General features: G+C 55.4%; 1 protein-coding gene across 2 annotated transcripts in view; it reads left to right on the forward strand.

The window, feature by feature from the left end:
- The first annotated feature begins 1,437 nt into the window (after positions 1–1,437).
- The window catches only part of PLS3 (plastin 3), a 103,220-nt gene continuing 87,772 nt past the window's right edge, over positions 1,438–16,885 (forward strand). For both annotated transcript variants that reach the window (XM_054169308.1, XM_054169310.1), the window contains exon 1: positions 1,438–1,495. The gene's annotated coding sequence lies outside the window, so the exon portion shown is untranslated. The remainder of the gene's footprint in view (positions 1,496–16,885) is intronic.

Genomic DNA, 16,885 nt, shown 5'->3' on the forward strand with positions numbered 1-16,885 from the left:
CTTCAAGGTGCCTTCCAACCCAAACCTTTCTATGAATCTATGAATCTGAGCACAGGACTGCCACTCTGATGCATAAAATTGAACTAATCCTTTAGATCAGTATCAAATGACACCTCCTGAGATCTGGTCTAATAAACTGCTGAAGAAGTAAGAGCTTCTGACCTCCAATGGGAACTCCAATGATGCGGAAAGAAAGAAAAGGATGAAGAGAGGAGGCTTTAATTCTTCTCAGGAAGCTGCTCCTGCTAATGTGATGAGGAAGCTCCCAGTGTGATCCGTGTCACTGCCATCACGTGCCACCATGCTTTGAGACCTCCTCATGTTGCATCTAAAACCAGAAGAGGGTTTTGATACCCAAACCTATGCTTTCTCCTGGTCCTGATGGAGATGGCAGTGTTTGGCTGCTGGAGTGGGATACATCTTCCCCCTTTTCTGGCCCAGCTCCACCGTGCAGCTCTGCCCCCCTGGTTCCTTCTCTCCATCCACCTCCTCCTTCCCGTGGCAACTTTTGCTCTTCCTTTCTCAGTTCTGGGCCTCCTTTGAATTAACTTCTGTTCTCCGCCTCTTCTGCGTAAAAGCCTCCCTAAGGCCCTTGGCTTCCTGAGCTCTTGTAGTGATTTTTGGTGTGAATGTGTGCCAAATGTAGAAATTAGGACATTTACAAGGCCACCTATCCCAAATCGGTCAGCTGGAGGCTGGGTGGGGAAGGCTGAGGCAGTGCTCGCTCCCCAGGGTCACAGACACGGGGCAAAAAGGCCCAGGAATCCCCACCCCGCCCGTGGGAATGGGACTCTGGGCCAGCCCTTCGTTCCTCTGTGTGGGACCACCAGCACCGGCTTCCCCTGAGCATCCCCAGCGCTGTCTCCTCTCCTGGAGAGACGAGGGGAGATTGCAAGGGGAGCCCGGAGCTTCTCTCTGTCTGGTGCAGCTGAGGGACACGGAGCTGCCCCACGTATGGCAGAAAGGATGGAGGCTTGCACTGGAAGAGAGATGAGGGGACACGAGAGGCAGGGATGCTTGTAGGGAAGCAGAGATGAGCGCTTGGAGAAGGCTGCACACAGGAGAAGAATAATAGATATTTGTGGCACAGGAGGGGTGCAGGCACAGGGCGTGGGATGCCTGCGCAGGAGCTGGGATTTATGCAGAGGGGGTGGGATGGACGGACAGGTGGGATGCACAGGAGGTGGGAAGCCGGCAACGCATGGAGGCAGAAGAGGAGGGATGCCGGCAGGGCAAAGCAGAGGAAGGCAGGACGAAGCAGAGCAGCCCGGCGGGGCCGGGACCGCAGCTCCTCCCCGTCCTGAGTGACTCCGCGGCCGCCTAATGGCCGCGCCGGGAGCTGGTGATGCGCAGCCCCGCGGTCCAATCCGGCTGGGGCGGCGGGGCCGGGGCGCGCCGAGCGCGGGCAGCGGGGCTGGGGCACGGCGCGGCACGGCACGGCACGGCACGGCAGGGCGCAGGTCGGCGCGGCACGGCGGCTCGGCTCGCACGGGCGGTGAGTGCTCCCGGGGGCTCTCCCAGCGCGGCTCCAACTTGGGGGAAGTTGCCCGCGCTCGGAGCTCCGCCGGCCCGGGCGCAGCATCCCGGGGGTGGGTGTTGGGGTGCGGGGAACGCGCCGACTGGCCCCGGCGGCTCCACGGGGCCCGGCCCGGCCCTCGCTGCCGCCCCAGCTCTGCTCCCGTGTCCCCTCGCCGCCCCGGCGGTGTTCCGGGACAATGGCGCGGAGCGCTGCCGCCGGGGCACCCGGGACGCGTTCGCTGGGCGCCTTCTTGCCGCAGCTCCCAGCCTCCCCCGCCGCGCTGGCTGCCTCATCCCGCTGGAAAAGTTCCTCGGGCCGGGAGCCCCGCGGCGGCATGGAGCGGGCCGGGCAGCGGGGCTCGGCGTGGGCATGGAGCGGGCCGGGCAGCGGGGCTCGGCGTGGGCATGGAGCGGGCCGGGCAGCGGGGCTCGGCGTGGGCATGGAGCGGGCCGGGCAGCGGGGCTCGGCGTGGGCATGGAGCGGGCCGGGCAGCGGGGCTCGGCGTCGCCGTGCCCGCCGCCGCGGGCTCCGGGCTTTGTGCGGGGGATGGGGAGCAGGACTCGGCTGCGAGTTCCCGCAGAGCGGCTCGGAAAGAGGCTGCCGCTGGCGTTTAACTTTGCTGCAGCAATATGCTCCAAAGTGCGAGGGCTGCAGCCGGCTTCTGACCGAGCTGGAGCGGGATGGAACGAAAGGAGCTCGGGAGGCGGCTGTGTAGGTTTATTTTTGTACATCTCTAATTCGGACGGGGAAAGGAAGTGTCACCCAGCTTTCCCCGAACAATGGCTCCTTGTTGGCAGCCTCGGAGCGAAAGGGGACGAGCCCGGAGGTGAAGGTCTGTACTTTGCTGTACGTAGGAAAAGCTGGGGGGCAGCCTGGCACTGAAGCGTTCCCATGGATGGCCTCGAGTCCTGCTGCTCGCAGAGGGAGCACGCCGCGGGCACCGCTCTGCTCCAGCTGTGTGTTTTTATCCGAGTGCCAGCAGCGATGTGACACGTGGATGGGAATCTAACCCCCAGCGAATGCTTCCTTGGGCCAGGCTGCAGGAGCAGCATCCACCCCTTCAAGCAGGGCATCATTCGAGCTACTTTATTTCGTTTCAGGAGAGCTGTCGGTATAGCTGCGAGCAAATGCCATTGAATCAGCCTCCGAGGTTGTTATTGCTGTTACACAATCCCAGTGGAATGCATCTGCACACAGAGCTAGGCTTCCTGTTTTTGGTCAGCCTGTAGAAGAGACTATAAAAGATAATAGATATCTCAGATAAATTGCTTTTGCATGGGGGTTTGGAAGCATTGTTCAGCCAGTAACACTTGTGACGTTCTGCTGTGAGCCCTGGTAACTTGAGAAGGAAAACCCCCCTTGATGCTGGGAGACTTTACCCACAGTAACTTTAAAGACAACAGCTGGAACCTGGATATAAAAAGGGGGGGGGGGAGGGAACAGTTACAGAGATAACATGTGTGAGTGCCGTGCATGATGATGTGGAGAAACTCAATCTGCTTTGTCAAGAAACCTTGTGCTGGTGGCTTGTCGGGGGAGAGCAGGGTTTGGAGGGGATTAGTGGGCACAAGGTGAATCCCCTGGGTGCAATATCCCGGGGCCGATTCCTGCCTTGGGGGGTGGGGTGGTGGTGTTTGAAAGCCGCCTGTGGGGGAGTCTGCCTGCAGAGAGTTTAAATTCCAGATCTGCTGGTTTGCATCTGAATAACTCTTAATTAATTAGAGGGGGGAAAAAAAGGGGGGAAATAAAACCAATTTGCCGAGAGAAATCTTTTCTGTGCCTAAACCCTGCCGCAATCACAGCCTGTGAGTCTTGCCAGAAGTGTAACAATTTGAGGATGTTGCTTGGTTGTAACCAAGCTCCTTTGGAGGAATTCCTTGCTTGTGAAAGGTGAATTACTCACTCTTTGTCTGGCTGAAGAGATTGTAATGTGATTATTAAACTCGGGTGCGAGGTATAAAGAATTCTGCTCGACCAGGGGCTTTGTTCTCTTATCAAAGCTAAGCTGACTAAATTTCCCTCTCGTCTAAAGTAGGCAAACATCTCCCCAGATTAAAGAATGCCCCAAACTCCAGAAACCTATTTGCTGGTTTTGCTGGATGAGGGTCACGGTGGCGGGGGGGCTCAGGGGACTGATGGCTTCATTAGGTATTCAGCTGATGGATGCTTGGACTGGGGATAGTTGCGGAGGAACTCCTTCCCCTGGGGCTCCCCTACTGATTTCCCAGCTCTGGGTTTCGATTGTTGTGAGATTAAGGTGGTGAAGTGAAGGAATTGCAGCCTCGTTAAAGGGCTTTGCTGATGAATCCACTCAGGATTCATCCCACCTCAGGAGGGACCTTCTGGTAACCCTTTCTTTCTTGTCTTTGCTCTGCTGTCTGGTGCAGCTACTTGTCTGGCTTTGGAGAAATGAAATTAGGGGACTGGAGCACTGCCTGGGCAGGAGAGGCTGAGAGCCCTGGGGCTGTTTAGTCTGGAGAGAAGACTGAGAGGGGATCTGATCAATGTTTATAAATATCTGAGGGCTGGGGGTCAGGAGGGAGGGCACAGGCTCTGCTCAGTTGCACCCCATGATAGGACAAGGGGCAATGGATATAAACTCCAGCACAGGAGCTTCCACCTCAACATGAAGAGGAACTTCTTCCCTGTGAGGGTCACAGAGCCCTGGAACAGGCTGCCCAGAGGGGTTGTGGAGTCTCTTTCCCTGGAGCCTTTCCAGCCCTGTCTGGATGAGTTCCTGTGACCTGTGCTGGATTCTGTGCTCCTGCTGGGGGGTTGGACGTGATGATCTCTGCAGGTCCTTTCCAACCCCTAACATCCTGTGAGCCTGTGAAATGGAAGTACAGCAGTTCTGACCTAAAGGAAGCCAATGGAAAGGGTGATAGGGGCAACAGTTCAGTCATTCTGCTTAAGCAGCTGCCAGTGAGCTGAGTGATCCAAGTGCCAGGGGAGCAGCTTCGTGGGTGAACTCGATGTTGGAAGCATTGCAGTAGAGCTGCAAGTGCTCCAGTGCTTGGAGCAGCAGGACAGGAGCTGTGTGTTGGCTGCTGTGTGCAGTGTGATGTACAGGGAGAAGGGAAGAGCTTTCCTTTTTGTATGATTGGCAAGGAGGTTAGGGAGGGTGTGACCAGCATCTTTCCACAGAGAAATCTTAATCCACTTCCTTGTCAAAGTGGATAGCAGTGATCTATTCACTGATGGTAGGGATCAAATAGTGATCTGTTCAGCCTGGAGAAGAGGAGGCTCCAGGGAGACCTTAGAGCAGCCTTCCAGTACCTGAAGGGGCTCCAGAAGAGCTGGGGAGGGACTTGGGACAAGGGCTGGGAGTGACAGGATGAGAAACAATGGCTTGGAACTGGAAGAGGGGAGACTGAGACTGGGGATAGGGAAGAAATCGTTGAGAGTGAGGGCGGATGAGGCCTTGAGCAGCCTGGGCTGGTGGGAGGTGTCCCTGCCCATGGCAGGGGGGTTGGGACTGGATGAGCTTTAAGGTCCCTTCCAACCCAACCCATTCTAGGATTCTATGAAAAGGAAGGTTTTGCTCTGCAGCTGCCAGGCAGGTGTCTGGGAAGCTTTTTAACTTCTGTATTTCACTTTACCCTTCCCACAGACGTGGTGGAAGTTCTGCATTCATGCTTGTTTGTTTGTTTGTTGGAGGGGGGGTTGTTTGGTTTGGGTTTTTTTTTATGTACAATTAGCAACTTTAATCACTCCATGAGCTCAATGTCCAAAAAGATACTGAATTCTTAATGCACTGAAGTGCTGATTATGCACAAGTCAGCAACTAGTTAATATTGACACAGCACATTGTGGCTATCCCCAAGACGAGGAGGAACTGCAGCAGTGCTAAGTTACAAATTAATAGTGATTATTGCACCCTGCAGGTGGGTAGCTTGTCAGTCACATGTTTAAACAGCTGGCCCTGAGAGATGGCAACCTGCTTTTCTCTGCCTCCCTCCAGGCTGCAGCAGTAATTTGGCACAGGTAAGCATGGAATGGCTTGAGATGGAAGGGAGCTTAAAAATGGTCCAGTTCCAACCCCCCTGCCATGGGCAGGGACACCTCCCAGCAGCCCAGCTTGCTCAAGGCCTCACCCAGCCTGGTCTTAAACACTTCCAGGCACAAGATGACCTGCAGTGGCAGGACTAGGAGTAATGGATGCAAAGTAGAGCAGAGCAGATTGAGATTGATGTGAGGAACAAGCTCCGCACCATGAGGGTGGTGGAACACTGGAACAGGTTGCCCAGGGTTGAGGCCCCATCCCTGGAGATATTCCAGGTGAGGCTTGATGGGGCTCTGGGCAACCTGATCTAGTTAGGGATGTCCCTGCTGACTGCAGGGGGTTTGGACTGGATGAGCTTTGGAGAGAGCCCTTCCAGCCCAAACCATTCTAAGAACTTCTCTGGGCAGCCCATTCCATACTCGTAACTCTCAACCTAAGCCTAAACAACCACCCCAACTATGCTGCTTCTGCCTTTTGCTGCTGACACACAGACACAAACCAAGTTGCAGCCACATAAATGTCACCTCTGCCAACTGCAAAGCAGCACCACAGCAGGTGACACCTCTGTCCTTCTTCCCCCACCTTTGCTGTCCAGCTCTCTCTTTGATCCAAAGCATCACCACATCCCTGCAGAGTGTTCACCTGCCCACCAGCTCAGCAGGTCCAGAGCCCCCCTCAAACACCCTTGTGACCATCCTCAATCAGTCCACCACACAATGGTGAGCTGGGACTTTGCAGGCCACTGCTGCATCTACATGAAACCCAGCAACCAGGCTGCTTCAGCATCGCTTCTCCTGCCACAGACAAGTTCTGAGTGCTGTGGACCAGGATTCCCCATTTGCCCCTCTTAAAGATTGGTTTTTCTGGCACAGGAGCTAAGAAGGAACATGGTGTAGAACATTTTAACTTAACAAGAATAAGTCAATACACTCACTCTCGAGCAGAACTCAGAGGGGCTTTGGGTGTGCTGAAAACACAGCCTGTGATTTACTGCCCTGTAAAACAGGTCAGCAGGAGCATGGATAGGCTGCACTTTGGGCAATGTCACCAAACAAATTACCCCCACCTGAAGTGTCACCAGCAAGATGACTTCATGGGCTAAATGATCCTCTTCTAAGTTATCAGCTTGCTGGAGGATCATAGAACCATTGAATGGTTTGGGTTGGAAAGGAGCTTAAAGATCATCCAGCTCCAACCCTCCTGCCATGGGCAGGGACACCTCCCACCAGCCCAGGCTGCTCAAGGCCTCATCCAGCCTGGCCTTGAACACCTCCAGGGAGGAGGCAGCCACAGCCTCCCTGGGCAACTTGTGCCAGAGTCTCACCACCTTCACTCAACAATTTCTTTCCAGTCTCCCCTCTCAGTCTCCCCTCTCAGTCTCCCCTCTCAGTCTCCCCTCTCAGTCTCCCCTCTCAGTCTCCCCTCTCAGTCTCCCCTCTCAGTCTCCCCTCTCAGTCTCCCCTCTCAGTCTCCCCTCTCAGTCTCCCCTCTCAGTCTCCCCTCTCAGTCTCCCCTCTCAGTCTCCCCTCTCAGTCTCCCCTCTCAGTCTCCCCTCTCAGTCTCCCCTCTCAGTCTCCCCTCTCAGTCTCCCCTCTCAGTCTCCCCTCTCAGTCTCCCCTCTCAGTCTCCCCTCTCAATGCCATTGTTCCTCATCCTGGCACTCCCAGCCCTTGTCACAAGTCCTTCCCCAGCTCTCCTGGAGCCCCTTCAGGTACTGGAAGGTTGCTCTAAGGTCTCCCTGGAGCCGTCTCCAGGCTGAACAGCCCCAGCTCTCCCAGCCTGTCCCCTCAGAGGAGGTTCTCCATCCTCTGATCATCTTGGTGGTCTCCTCTGGAGCCTCTCCAGCAGCTCCAGGTCCTTCTTGTGCTGGGGGCCCCAGAGCTGGAGGCAGTGCTGCAGGTGGGCTCTGAGCAGAGCAGAGGGGCAGAATCCCCTCCCTGTGCTGCTGCTCTCCCTGCTCTGGCTGCAGCTCAGCACACAGCTGGCTCTGGGCTGCCAGGGACCAGTGCTGGCTCCTGGGGAGTTTGTCACTGTCAACCCCTTCCAGTCCTTCTCAAGACTGCTCTCAAGTATGTTGCAAGACTTGAGAGGAGCTGTTGTAGTGAGGATGATACAAGGCTGTATCAGATCAGTGTCTGCTTGGCTGATCTAATGAATGCCACAATATCACCTGCCTGTGCCCTCTCCCTGGTCCCCAAACCCTTTGCTAGGCGTCTGTTGATGCCTTTGCACACACATTCCTGTTGGCACTTGGGGAACCTGATCGTTGTGCAAGTAGCAGAGGCTGTGTTTGTGGGGAGTAAATCTTGACTGAGCTCAACCTGAAGTGCTGTTAGTCAGGGTTTGTGGAAGGACAGTTTCAGCTCTGACCCTCCCAGAGGGTTGGTCAGGCTCAGAGCACAGTGAGCTCTCCCTGCCTGCACTGTTAAAGCCCTTTCCCTTCCTGCAGGTGCCTGCTACCCTTGCTGTGGTGAGAGGTGCGGTCTCATGAGTTGGATGAGGGTCTAGCATCTGTGCTCTGGGTGGTGTGGCTGGGAAAATGCTGCTCACTGGCCATCCTGTGGGCCCTGGGAGAAGGGACAGCTCAGGTGACAGTGCCTAGGTGGCTGTACTCACCTCCAGCTGTGTGACTGACTTTGGTCAGGCTTTGGCACAGGCTGCCCAGGGAGGTGGTGGAGTCCCCATCCCTGGAGGGGTTCAAGAAACCTGTGGCTATGGCACTTGGGGCTGTGGTTGTGCTGGGTAGGGGGTTGGACTGGGTGATCTTAGAGGCCTTTTCCAACCTGATCACTTCTAGATTGTATGACTGCTGTCCCTGGAGTGTGCTACTCAGGCTGCCCAGGGAGGTAGTAGAAGCCTTATCCCTGGAGGTGTTTGCAGCCAGGCTGGCTGTGGCTGTGAGCAACCTGCTGTAGTGTGAGGTGTCCCTGCCCATGGCAGGGGGGTTGGAACTGGCTGAGCCTTGAGGTCCCTTCCAGCCCTGACAATTCTATGATTCTACTCTTGCATGCCCTGCTCTATCCACACACTGGCTAATGGATTTATTGGATGGCAGGGGATTAAAAATAGGTATCCCTGTGTTGTGGTCTGTGCTGGGAGTGGATGTGGGGTGGATGATGCTCAAAGAGAGCAGCATCTGTTACACCTTCAGTCTTAGCAGCTGCCTATTCCATGCTCTTTAATGCTGAAGTTGCAGGTGATGAGCCAGGCTTTCCTGTCCATCCTCACTAGTGGTTCCAGCCCTGGATGTTCTTCCTGCTTCCAGGTCAGCTTTTTCTGAAGCAGAGACTTGGATAGTGTCTCTCCATCATGTTCTGCTGTGAGATTCCCTTGGGGTGCTGCAGCACAGTCTGTGACAAGGCTCCTGGTTTGTGCAGATACCTTTGCTGAGTGAAGGGCAAAGTGAGGTGTAGATTTCCCAGAGTCACAGAATGTCAGGGGCTGGAAGGGACCTCAAAAGCTCATCCAGTCCAACCCCCTGCCAGAGCAGGGTCACCTAGAGCAGCTCACACAGGAACACAGCCAGGTGGGGTTGGAATATCTCCACAGAAGGAGACTCCACAGCCCCCCTGGGCAGCCTGCTCCAGGGCTCTGGCACCCTCACAGGGACAAAATGTTTCCTCCTGTGTCCATGGCACTTCCTCTGCCTCAGCTTCCACCACTGCCCCTTGTGCTGGCATTGGGCAGCACCCAGCAGAGCCTGGCTCCACCCTGCACAGCTTTATCCCCAGCAAGGAGCTCACCTCTCAGCCTCCTCCTCTCCAAGCTCCAGAGCCCTCAGCTCCCTCAGGCTCTCCTCATGAGGAAGATGTTCCACTGCCTGCAGCAGCTCTGTGGCTCTGTGCTGGACTCTCTCAAGCAGTTCCCTGAGCTCCTTCTTGAGCTGAGGGGCCCAGAACTGGACACAAGATTCCAGCTGTGGCCTCAGCAGGGCAGAGCAGAGGGGGAAGAGAACCTCTCTGACCTACTGACCACAGCCCTTCTGATCCACCCCAGGCTGCCCTTGGCCTTCTTGGCCACCAGAGCTCATTGCTGGCTCATGGCCAACCTCCCATCCACCAGGACCCCCCAGGTTCTTTTCCTCTGCTTCACCAGGAAGCAGCAGCAGCCTGACTGGGTGGCATTGCCACACTGTGCCATCAGCTTGGGGACAGGGAATGCCAGGTGCCAGAAGCCCTCCTGCCCCATCTCACTATGCTGCAGCCCTCAGCCTACCCGGTCTCCCTTGGCACAGGGCACCAGCACGCCTCCCAGGGCGGGTGTGCTGTGGCACTGGGCTCATGCTGCTGTAGAGGGTGATGGATGCCCACCCTTGTCATTGATGATCAAAGAGATCATCTGAGTACAGCCAGAAGATGTGACTGTGTGTGGCTGCAGACCCCAGCCCTGGACAGCAGGTGCTGTGAGAGGTTTCAGGTGTTTGGTGTGCCCCTGTGTGATCTGCCAGCTGCTGTCTGAGCAACAGAACATGGAGAATCACAGAACTGACCAGGCTGCAAAAGACCTCAGAGATCACCAAGTCCAACCTATTACCCAGCACCTCCTGACAACTAAACCATGGCTCCAAGTGCCACATCCAAGCCTTTCTTGAACACCTCCAGGGACAGGGACTCCACCACCTCCCTGGGCAGCACATTCCAAGGGCCAATTACTCTTTCTGGGAAGAACTTTCTCCTCACCTCCAGCCTAAACCTCCCCTGGCACATCTTGAGCCTGTGCCCTCTTGTTCTGGTTGCCTGGGAGAAGAGACCAACCCCCACCTGGCTACAACCTCCCTTCAGGGAGTTGGAGAAAGCAAGGAGGTCTCCCCTGAGCCTCCTCTTCTCCAGGCTAAGCAACTGCAGACCAACCCCAGAGTTGATGGAGCTGGAAGACAAATGTCTCCTGGAGGGCTGGAGAGGGGTGGGAGGAGAGGACATGGCCACCTGCCCTCTGCTAATACCACACTGTTTCATGGAGTCATAGAATGGGCTGGGGTGGAAGAGACCTCCAAAGTTCATCCAGTCCAATCTCCCTGCAGTCCCCAGAGACATCCCCAACTAGATCAGGCTGCCCAGGGCCTCCTTGAGCCTCATCTTGAATATCTCCAGGGATGGGACCATAACCACCTCCCTGGACAACCTGTTCCAGTGTTCCACCACCCTCATGGTGCAGAACTTGTTCCTAACATCCAATCTAAACCTGCTCTGCTATAGCCTGAAGCCACTGCCTCTCATCCTGTTTGCCCTGGGGCTGGTGGCATTGGAGGTCATTGAGCTGTCCCCTGTGGTGTGCCAGTCTGATGTCATAGCTCTTAGCAGGCAGGGCTGGCTGCTGTGCCTGGTCTACCCTCTTTGGGCAGGTCTGTTCCCATCAGAGGGGTGTGGACCTCCTTGGACAGGATGCTGAGCTGAGCTGTGCTGGCCAGTCCTGTGCCCAGCCAGTACACTCAGTCACTGTGGCATCTGCTGCCTCCTGGGAATCTGCCATCTGTGGGCTTTTTTTGGTGATAGATGAAGTGTGCCAAGAGTGACCAGCAAGTCCTGCCTGCCTCACTTGGGAGGCTGAGGTCATCTGTAGCTCCTCTGGCACCTCATGTTTTGCCTTGGGCCTTTCTGGGTTAACACTTTGGCTGCTCCAGGCTAGTTTGGTCACTGGTGTGGTGTGAGTGGTGCAGGCTCACAGGATGTTAGGGGTTGGAAGGGACCCCTAGGAGCACATAAGGAGGAGGTAGCCTCCATGTCCCCAGGAGAGCTGGAGCCATTGAGAGCTACTTTCCCCCTTCTGCTTCTTGTTCTCGTTGCTTCCTCTTCATCTCTACCTTCCATCAGCCATGAGGGCCCCTGCTGCCCATGGAAATGCAGCCTTCCTAGCAGGTGGGCTGCTTGCCTTCTTTGGAATCATAGTATCAGTTAGGGTTGGAAGGGACCACAAGGATCATCTAGCTCCAACCCCCCTGCCATGGGCAGGGACACCCCACACTACATCAGGCTGCCCAGAGCCTCATCCAGCCTGGGCTTAAACACCTCCAGGGATGGGGCCTCAACCACCTCCCTGGACAACCCATTCCAGGGCTTCACCACTCTCATGGGGAAGAACTTCCTCCTCACCTCCAGCCTGAATCTCCCCACCTCCAGCTTCATTCCATTCCCCCTAGTCCTATCACTGCCTGAGATCCTGAGCAGTCCCTCCCCAGCCTTTCTGTAGCCCCCTTCAGATCCTGGAAGGCCACAATGAGGTCACCTGGGAGCCTTCTCTTCTCCAGACTGCACAGCCCCAACTCCTTCAGTCTGTCCTCACAGGAGAGGTGCTCCAGCCCTCTGCTCCTCCTCCTGGCCCTTCTCTGGACACCTTCCAGCACCTCCAGATCCCTCTTGCAATAGGGGCTCCAGAACTGGAGGCAGTACTCCAGGTGGGGTCTCAGCAGAGCTGAGCAGAGGGGCAGAATCCCCTCCCTGGCCCTGCTGGCCACACTTCTCTTGCTGCAGCCCAGGCTCTGGTTGGCTTTCTGGGCTGCAAGTGCACACTGAGAGCTCCTGGTGAGCTTCTCCTCCCCCAGCACCCCCAAGTCTCTCTCCTCAGGGCTGCTTTCCAGCCAGTCCCTGCCCAGCCTGCATTTGTGCCTGGGATTGCCTCCACCCAGCTGCAGGACCCTGCCCTTGGTCTTGTTGAAGCTCCTGAGGTTGGCTTGTGCCCACCTCTCCAGCCTGTCCAGGTCCCTCTGGATGGATCCCTTCCCTCCAGCTGTCTGCTGCACCACACAGCTTGGTGCCATCAGCAAACCTGCTGAGGGTGCACTCAGTGCCACTGTCCATGGCCCCAGCATTAATTTTGCCAGACCAACTCAGCTAGCAGCACATGGAGCTGTGTTCACAAGCAAGACCTCCCCTCCCCAGTGGAATGCAATGAATGTGTACAACATACCCAGGATTGACAATGTTATACACATTTACAACTAGCAAACAACACTAAAGCCTCCCTGGTCAGAGAGCAGGGAAGCTGTTCCACTGCCCTCCCTCCCCCTGTCCCACAAGGGAGAGAGAAAGCAGTGGGTTAGACTTAACAGCTCAGCCAAGGCCAGCTGACAAGCAGGTTAATCTCTCCTGAGTGAAGCAAACCAGCAGAGATCAGAAGAGAGAATTGGTTAGGTACAGCCCTTCTTATTCTAGATATTTACCCAGTGAATTTGTGTAGCATAATCTTTTGTTTCCCTTCTCACACCCAACAGTGATTTATTTATTCATGGCTTTCTACTTTGCTGCTCAAAATCTGTAGCTACATTTTAAAGGCACAGCCTAAAACCACCACAGCCCTCTTAAGGGCTCATCAGTTCTCAGTTGTCAGCCTAACACCACTGTGGCCATTGAACCCTGTCCCCAGGTGCCATGGCCACAGGTTCCTTGAACCCCTCCAGGGATGGGGATTCTGCCACCTGAGGTCCCTGGGCAGCCTGTGCCAATCCCTGGCCACTCTTGCAGCAAAGACATTTTTCCTCATCTCCAACCTAACCCTCCCCTGGTGCAACTTGAGGCCATCTCCTCTCCTTCTGTCACCTGAGTTTAGGGAGAGGAGTCCAACCCCCACCTCACTGCAACCTCTTCTCAGGGAGCTGTAGAGAGCAATGAGGTCTCCCTTCAGCCTCCTCTTCTCCAGGCTGAACACCCCCAGCTCCCTCAGCTGCTCCTCCCCAGCCCTGTTCTCCAGAGCCTTCCCCAGCTTTGTGACCATTCTCTGGACCTGTTGCAGCTCCTCAGTGTCCTGCTTGGAGTGAGCAGCCCAAACCTGAACCCAGGACTCCAGGTGTGGCCTCTCCAGTGCTGACTCCAGGGGTCAGTCTCTGTTCTGCTCCTGCTGACCACACCATTGCTGATGCAGGCCAGGCTGCTGGTGGCTGCCTTGGCCACCTGGGCACACCCTGGCTCATGTTCAGCTGCTCTCAACCAGCACCCCAAGGTCCTTTTCTGCCAGGCAAGTTTCTTTGTGTGCCCCAGTGCCAGCTGTCCCATGCTGTCCCAAAGCCCTCTGCTGTGGGTTGATGTCCATGTTCCTGAGGGTGACTTGCCTGCTCCTGCAGCATCCAGACTGTCCCTGTGGGGTGCAGCAGCCTGTGCCCTGCTGACATTTGGGAACTGGTATGGGGGAGATGAAACAACAATTGGTTTGAGCTGCATCTGGGGGTGTGGGGAGCAAGACAACTGTTTGAAAGGGGGAGCTGCAGCAGGGGCTGCTGCTGCTGTCAATCCATATGGGCCAGATGCTTCTAAGCAGCCTCCTTGTCTCATTTCCTTCTGTGAAATGCTTGCAGCTGTTTCTCCTGCTTCTTCAGTAGGCTTGGGGTTGTTTTTTTGGTTCCTGTAGAGAGTGATAGCTCACAGATGCTGCTGGGAGTTCCCACTGCATAGATGGGAAGAGGCTCTGCTGCTCTTCAAGAGAATAGAATGGCATAGAATTGACCAGGTTGGAAGAGACCTCAGAGATCACAGTGTCACATAGTGTCACACAGTGTCACACAGTATCACCAAGGTTGGAAGAGACCTCGAGGATCATCGAATCCAACTTGTCACCACAGACCTCATGACCAGACCATGGCACCAAGTGCCACATCCAATCCCCTCTTGAACACCTCCAGGGATGGTGACTCCACCACCTCCCTGGGCAGCACATTCCAATAGTGAATGACTCTCTCTGTGACGAACTTTCTCCTCACCTCCAGCCTAAACTTCCCCCAGTGGAGCTTGAGACTGTGTCCTCTTGTTCTGGTGCTGGTTGCCTGGGAGAAGAGACCAACCCCCACCTGGCTACAATCTCCCTTCAGGGAGCTGTACAGAGCAAAGAGGTCACCCCTGAGCCTCCTCTTCTGCAGGCTAAGCAACCCCAGCTCCCTCAGCCTCTCCTCACAGGGCTGTGCTCAAGGCCTCTCCCCAGCCTTGTTGCCCTTCTCTGGACACCTTCAAGTCTCTCAATGTCCTTCTTAAACTGAGGAGCCCAGAACTGGACACAGGACTCAAGGTGTGGCCTAACCAGTGCTGAGCACAGGGCACAATGACCTCCCTGCTCCTGCTGGCCACACTGTTCCTGATGCAGGCCAGGATGCCCTTGGCCTTCTTGGCCCCCTGGGCACACTGCTGGCTCATGTTTAGGCAGCTGTCAATCAGCACCCCCAGGTCCCTCTCTGTTTGGCAGCTCTCAGCCACTCTGACCCCAGCCTGTAGCTCTGCCTGGGGTTTCTGTGGCCAAAGTGCAGCCCATGGCACTTGGACTTGTTGAATGCCATCCTGTTGGCCTCTGCCCATCTGTCCAGTCGGTCGAGGTCCCTCTGCAGAGCCCTTCTGCCCTCTAACTGACCAACATCTGCTCCTAACTTGGTGTCATCTGCAAACTTGCTGATGCCTGGCTCAACCCCCTCATCCAGATCATCAGTGAAGATGTTAAAGAGGATGGGGCCCAGCACTGATCCCTGGGGCACACCACTGGTGCCTGGCTGCCAGCTGGCTGTGGCACCATTCACCACCAGTCTCTGGGCTCAGCCTCCAGCCAGTTCCTAACCCAGCTCAGAGTGCTGCTGTCCAAGCCAGGGGCTGACAGCTTAGCCAAGTCCATCAAGTCCAACCTATCCCTTTCCACTATAGAAGGGGAAGATTGGATCAGTTCTTGACAAGGGGCAGTCCAAGGTAAGACCTCCTTTGCCCCAGGTGCCTCAGCCCCATCATCTCCCCCATCACCCCTATCTCTTGTCTGCTGAGATGCCTGAAGCCAGCACAAAGCTTCCAACAGTTCTGGAGGTGGAGCAGAAGAGACACAACTCTTAATACACAGAACACAGAGAATCAACCAGGTTGGAAAAGACCTTCAAGATCATCAAGTCCCACCCAGCACCATCTCATCAACTAAACCATGGCACCAAGCACCCCCATCCAGTCTCTTCTTGAACACCTCCAGTGATGGTGACATTTGCCTGCTGGCTGTTCCAGCACTTCCCCCTTTTCAAAGACCAGCTGATCATATCTGGGGGGTTGAGCAGGTGACTTCTAAAGGTCCTTTCCAATCCAAACCGTTGTATGATTCTCATATCTTTCTTTATTGTCTTTAACCATGATTGCTAAGTCACAGAGAGCACATTTCAGTGCTCATCTTTGAAGCTGAGCCTCACTTCTCTGTGCTGAGGAAAGAGCAGAGAGGCTTCCAGTATCTTTATTCACCTTGAAGATGCTTTGTGTGACAACACCTGAGTGATCCAGGACATAGTGGAGATGAAGAGTAGATGCCAAAGACCAAGAGAGAGAAGCTGTGGTGTCTCTGCAGGGGGGGGGAGGGGGAGCTGATGGTTTGAAGTAAGCCTTTGGGTTGCTTTTTTGAAGCTGAAAATAGAATTTGCTGTCCCATTCGTTGTTTCCTCATCACATACTGCCCTCAGTGAGGGAAGGGAGAGCACAGGTAGCTGTTGCTGTCACTTGTGGGTGTAACAAGGATGGAAGAAGTAGTGTTGGCCATGGCCTGGTGTTAAGAGGTGTTCCCCATCCAGTCTGGCTGCTGTGCTTATAAAATTTGGGTTGAACTTCACAGCATTGCTTAGATGTTTGCCTTTTCCCTAAGAAGTCTATCACCAGAGTCCCTTCCAGGCTGGGAGAGTTAGGGCTGTACAGGCTGGAGAAGAGAAGGCTTCAGGGAGACCTCAGAGCAGCCTTCCAGTACCTGAAGGGGCTCCAGGAGAGCTGGGGAGGGACTTGTGACAAGGGCTGGGAGTGACAGGATGAGGAACAATGGAGCAGAGGGGGAGAATCCCCTCCCTGCCCTGCTGGCCACACTTCTCTTGCTGCAGCCCAGGCTCTGCTTGGCTCTCTGGGCTGCAAGTGCTCACTGCTGGCTCCTCTTGAGCTTCTCCTCCAGCAGCACCCCCAAGGCCTTTTCTCCAGGGCTGCTCTCCAGCCAGTCCCTGCCCAGCCTGTATCAGTGCCTGGGATTGCCCTGACTCAGCTGCAGCACCTTGCACTTGGTCTTGTTGAACCTCCTGAGGTTGTCCTGGGCCCAGCTCTGCCCAGGTGCCTCTGGATTGATCCTTCCTTCCAGCTGTCAGCAGCACCACACAGCTCGGTGCTGAGGCTGCCTCGATGCCACTGTCCATGGCACCAACCAAGATGTCAAACAAGCCTGGTCCCAGTCTCTATAACTCTCCTGGGGCTCTACTCTTCTCAGCCCATGTTCTAAATGATGCTTTAGAAATTGCTGCAGGAAGTGGAAAAGAAAGTCACTCTGCTGTTCTTTAGAGCCAAGTGCACAGGATAGGTCCTGCCCTTCCCTCCATTCACTTTTCATAGCCTCCTTTGTTTTTCATTTATATTTCTTTTTTATTCTAAATTCCTCCCCTCCTCAAAATAGATGCAGCA

Source organism: Dryobates pubescens, chromosome 18, assembly GCF_014839835.1.
Source record: "Dryobates pubescens isolate bDryPub1 chromosome 18, bDryPub1.pri, whole genome shotgun sequence".
Lineage (NCBI taxonomy): Eukaryota > Metazoa > Chordata > Aves > Piciformes > Picidae > Dryobates > Dryobates pubescens.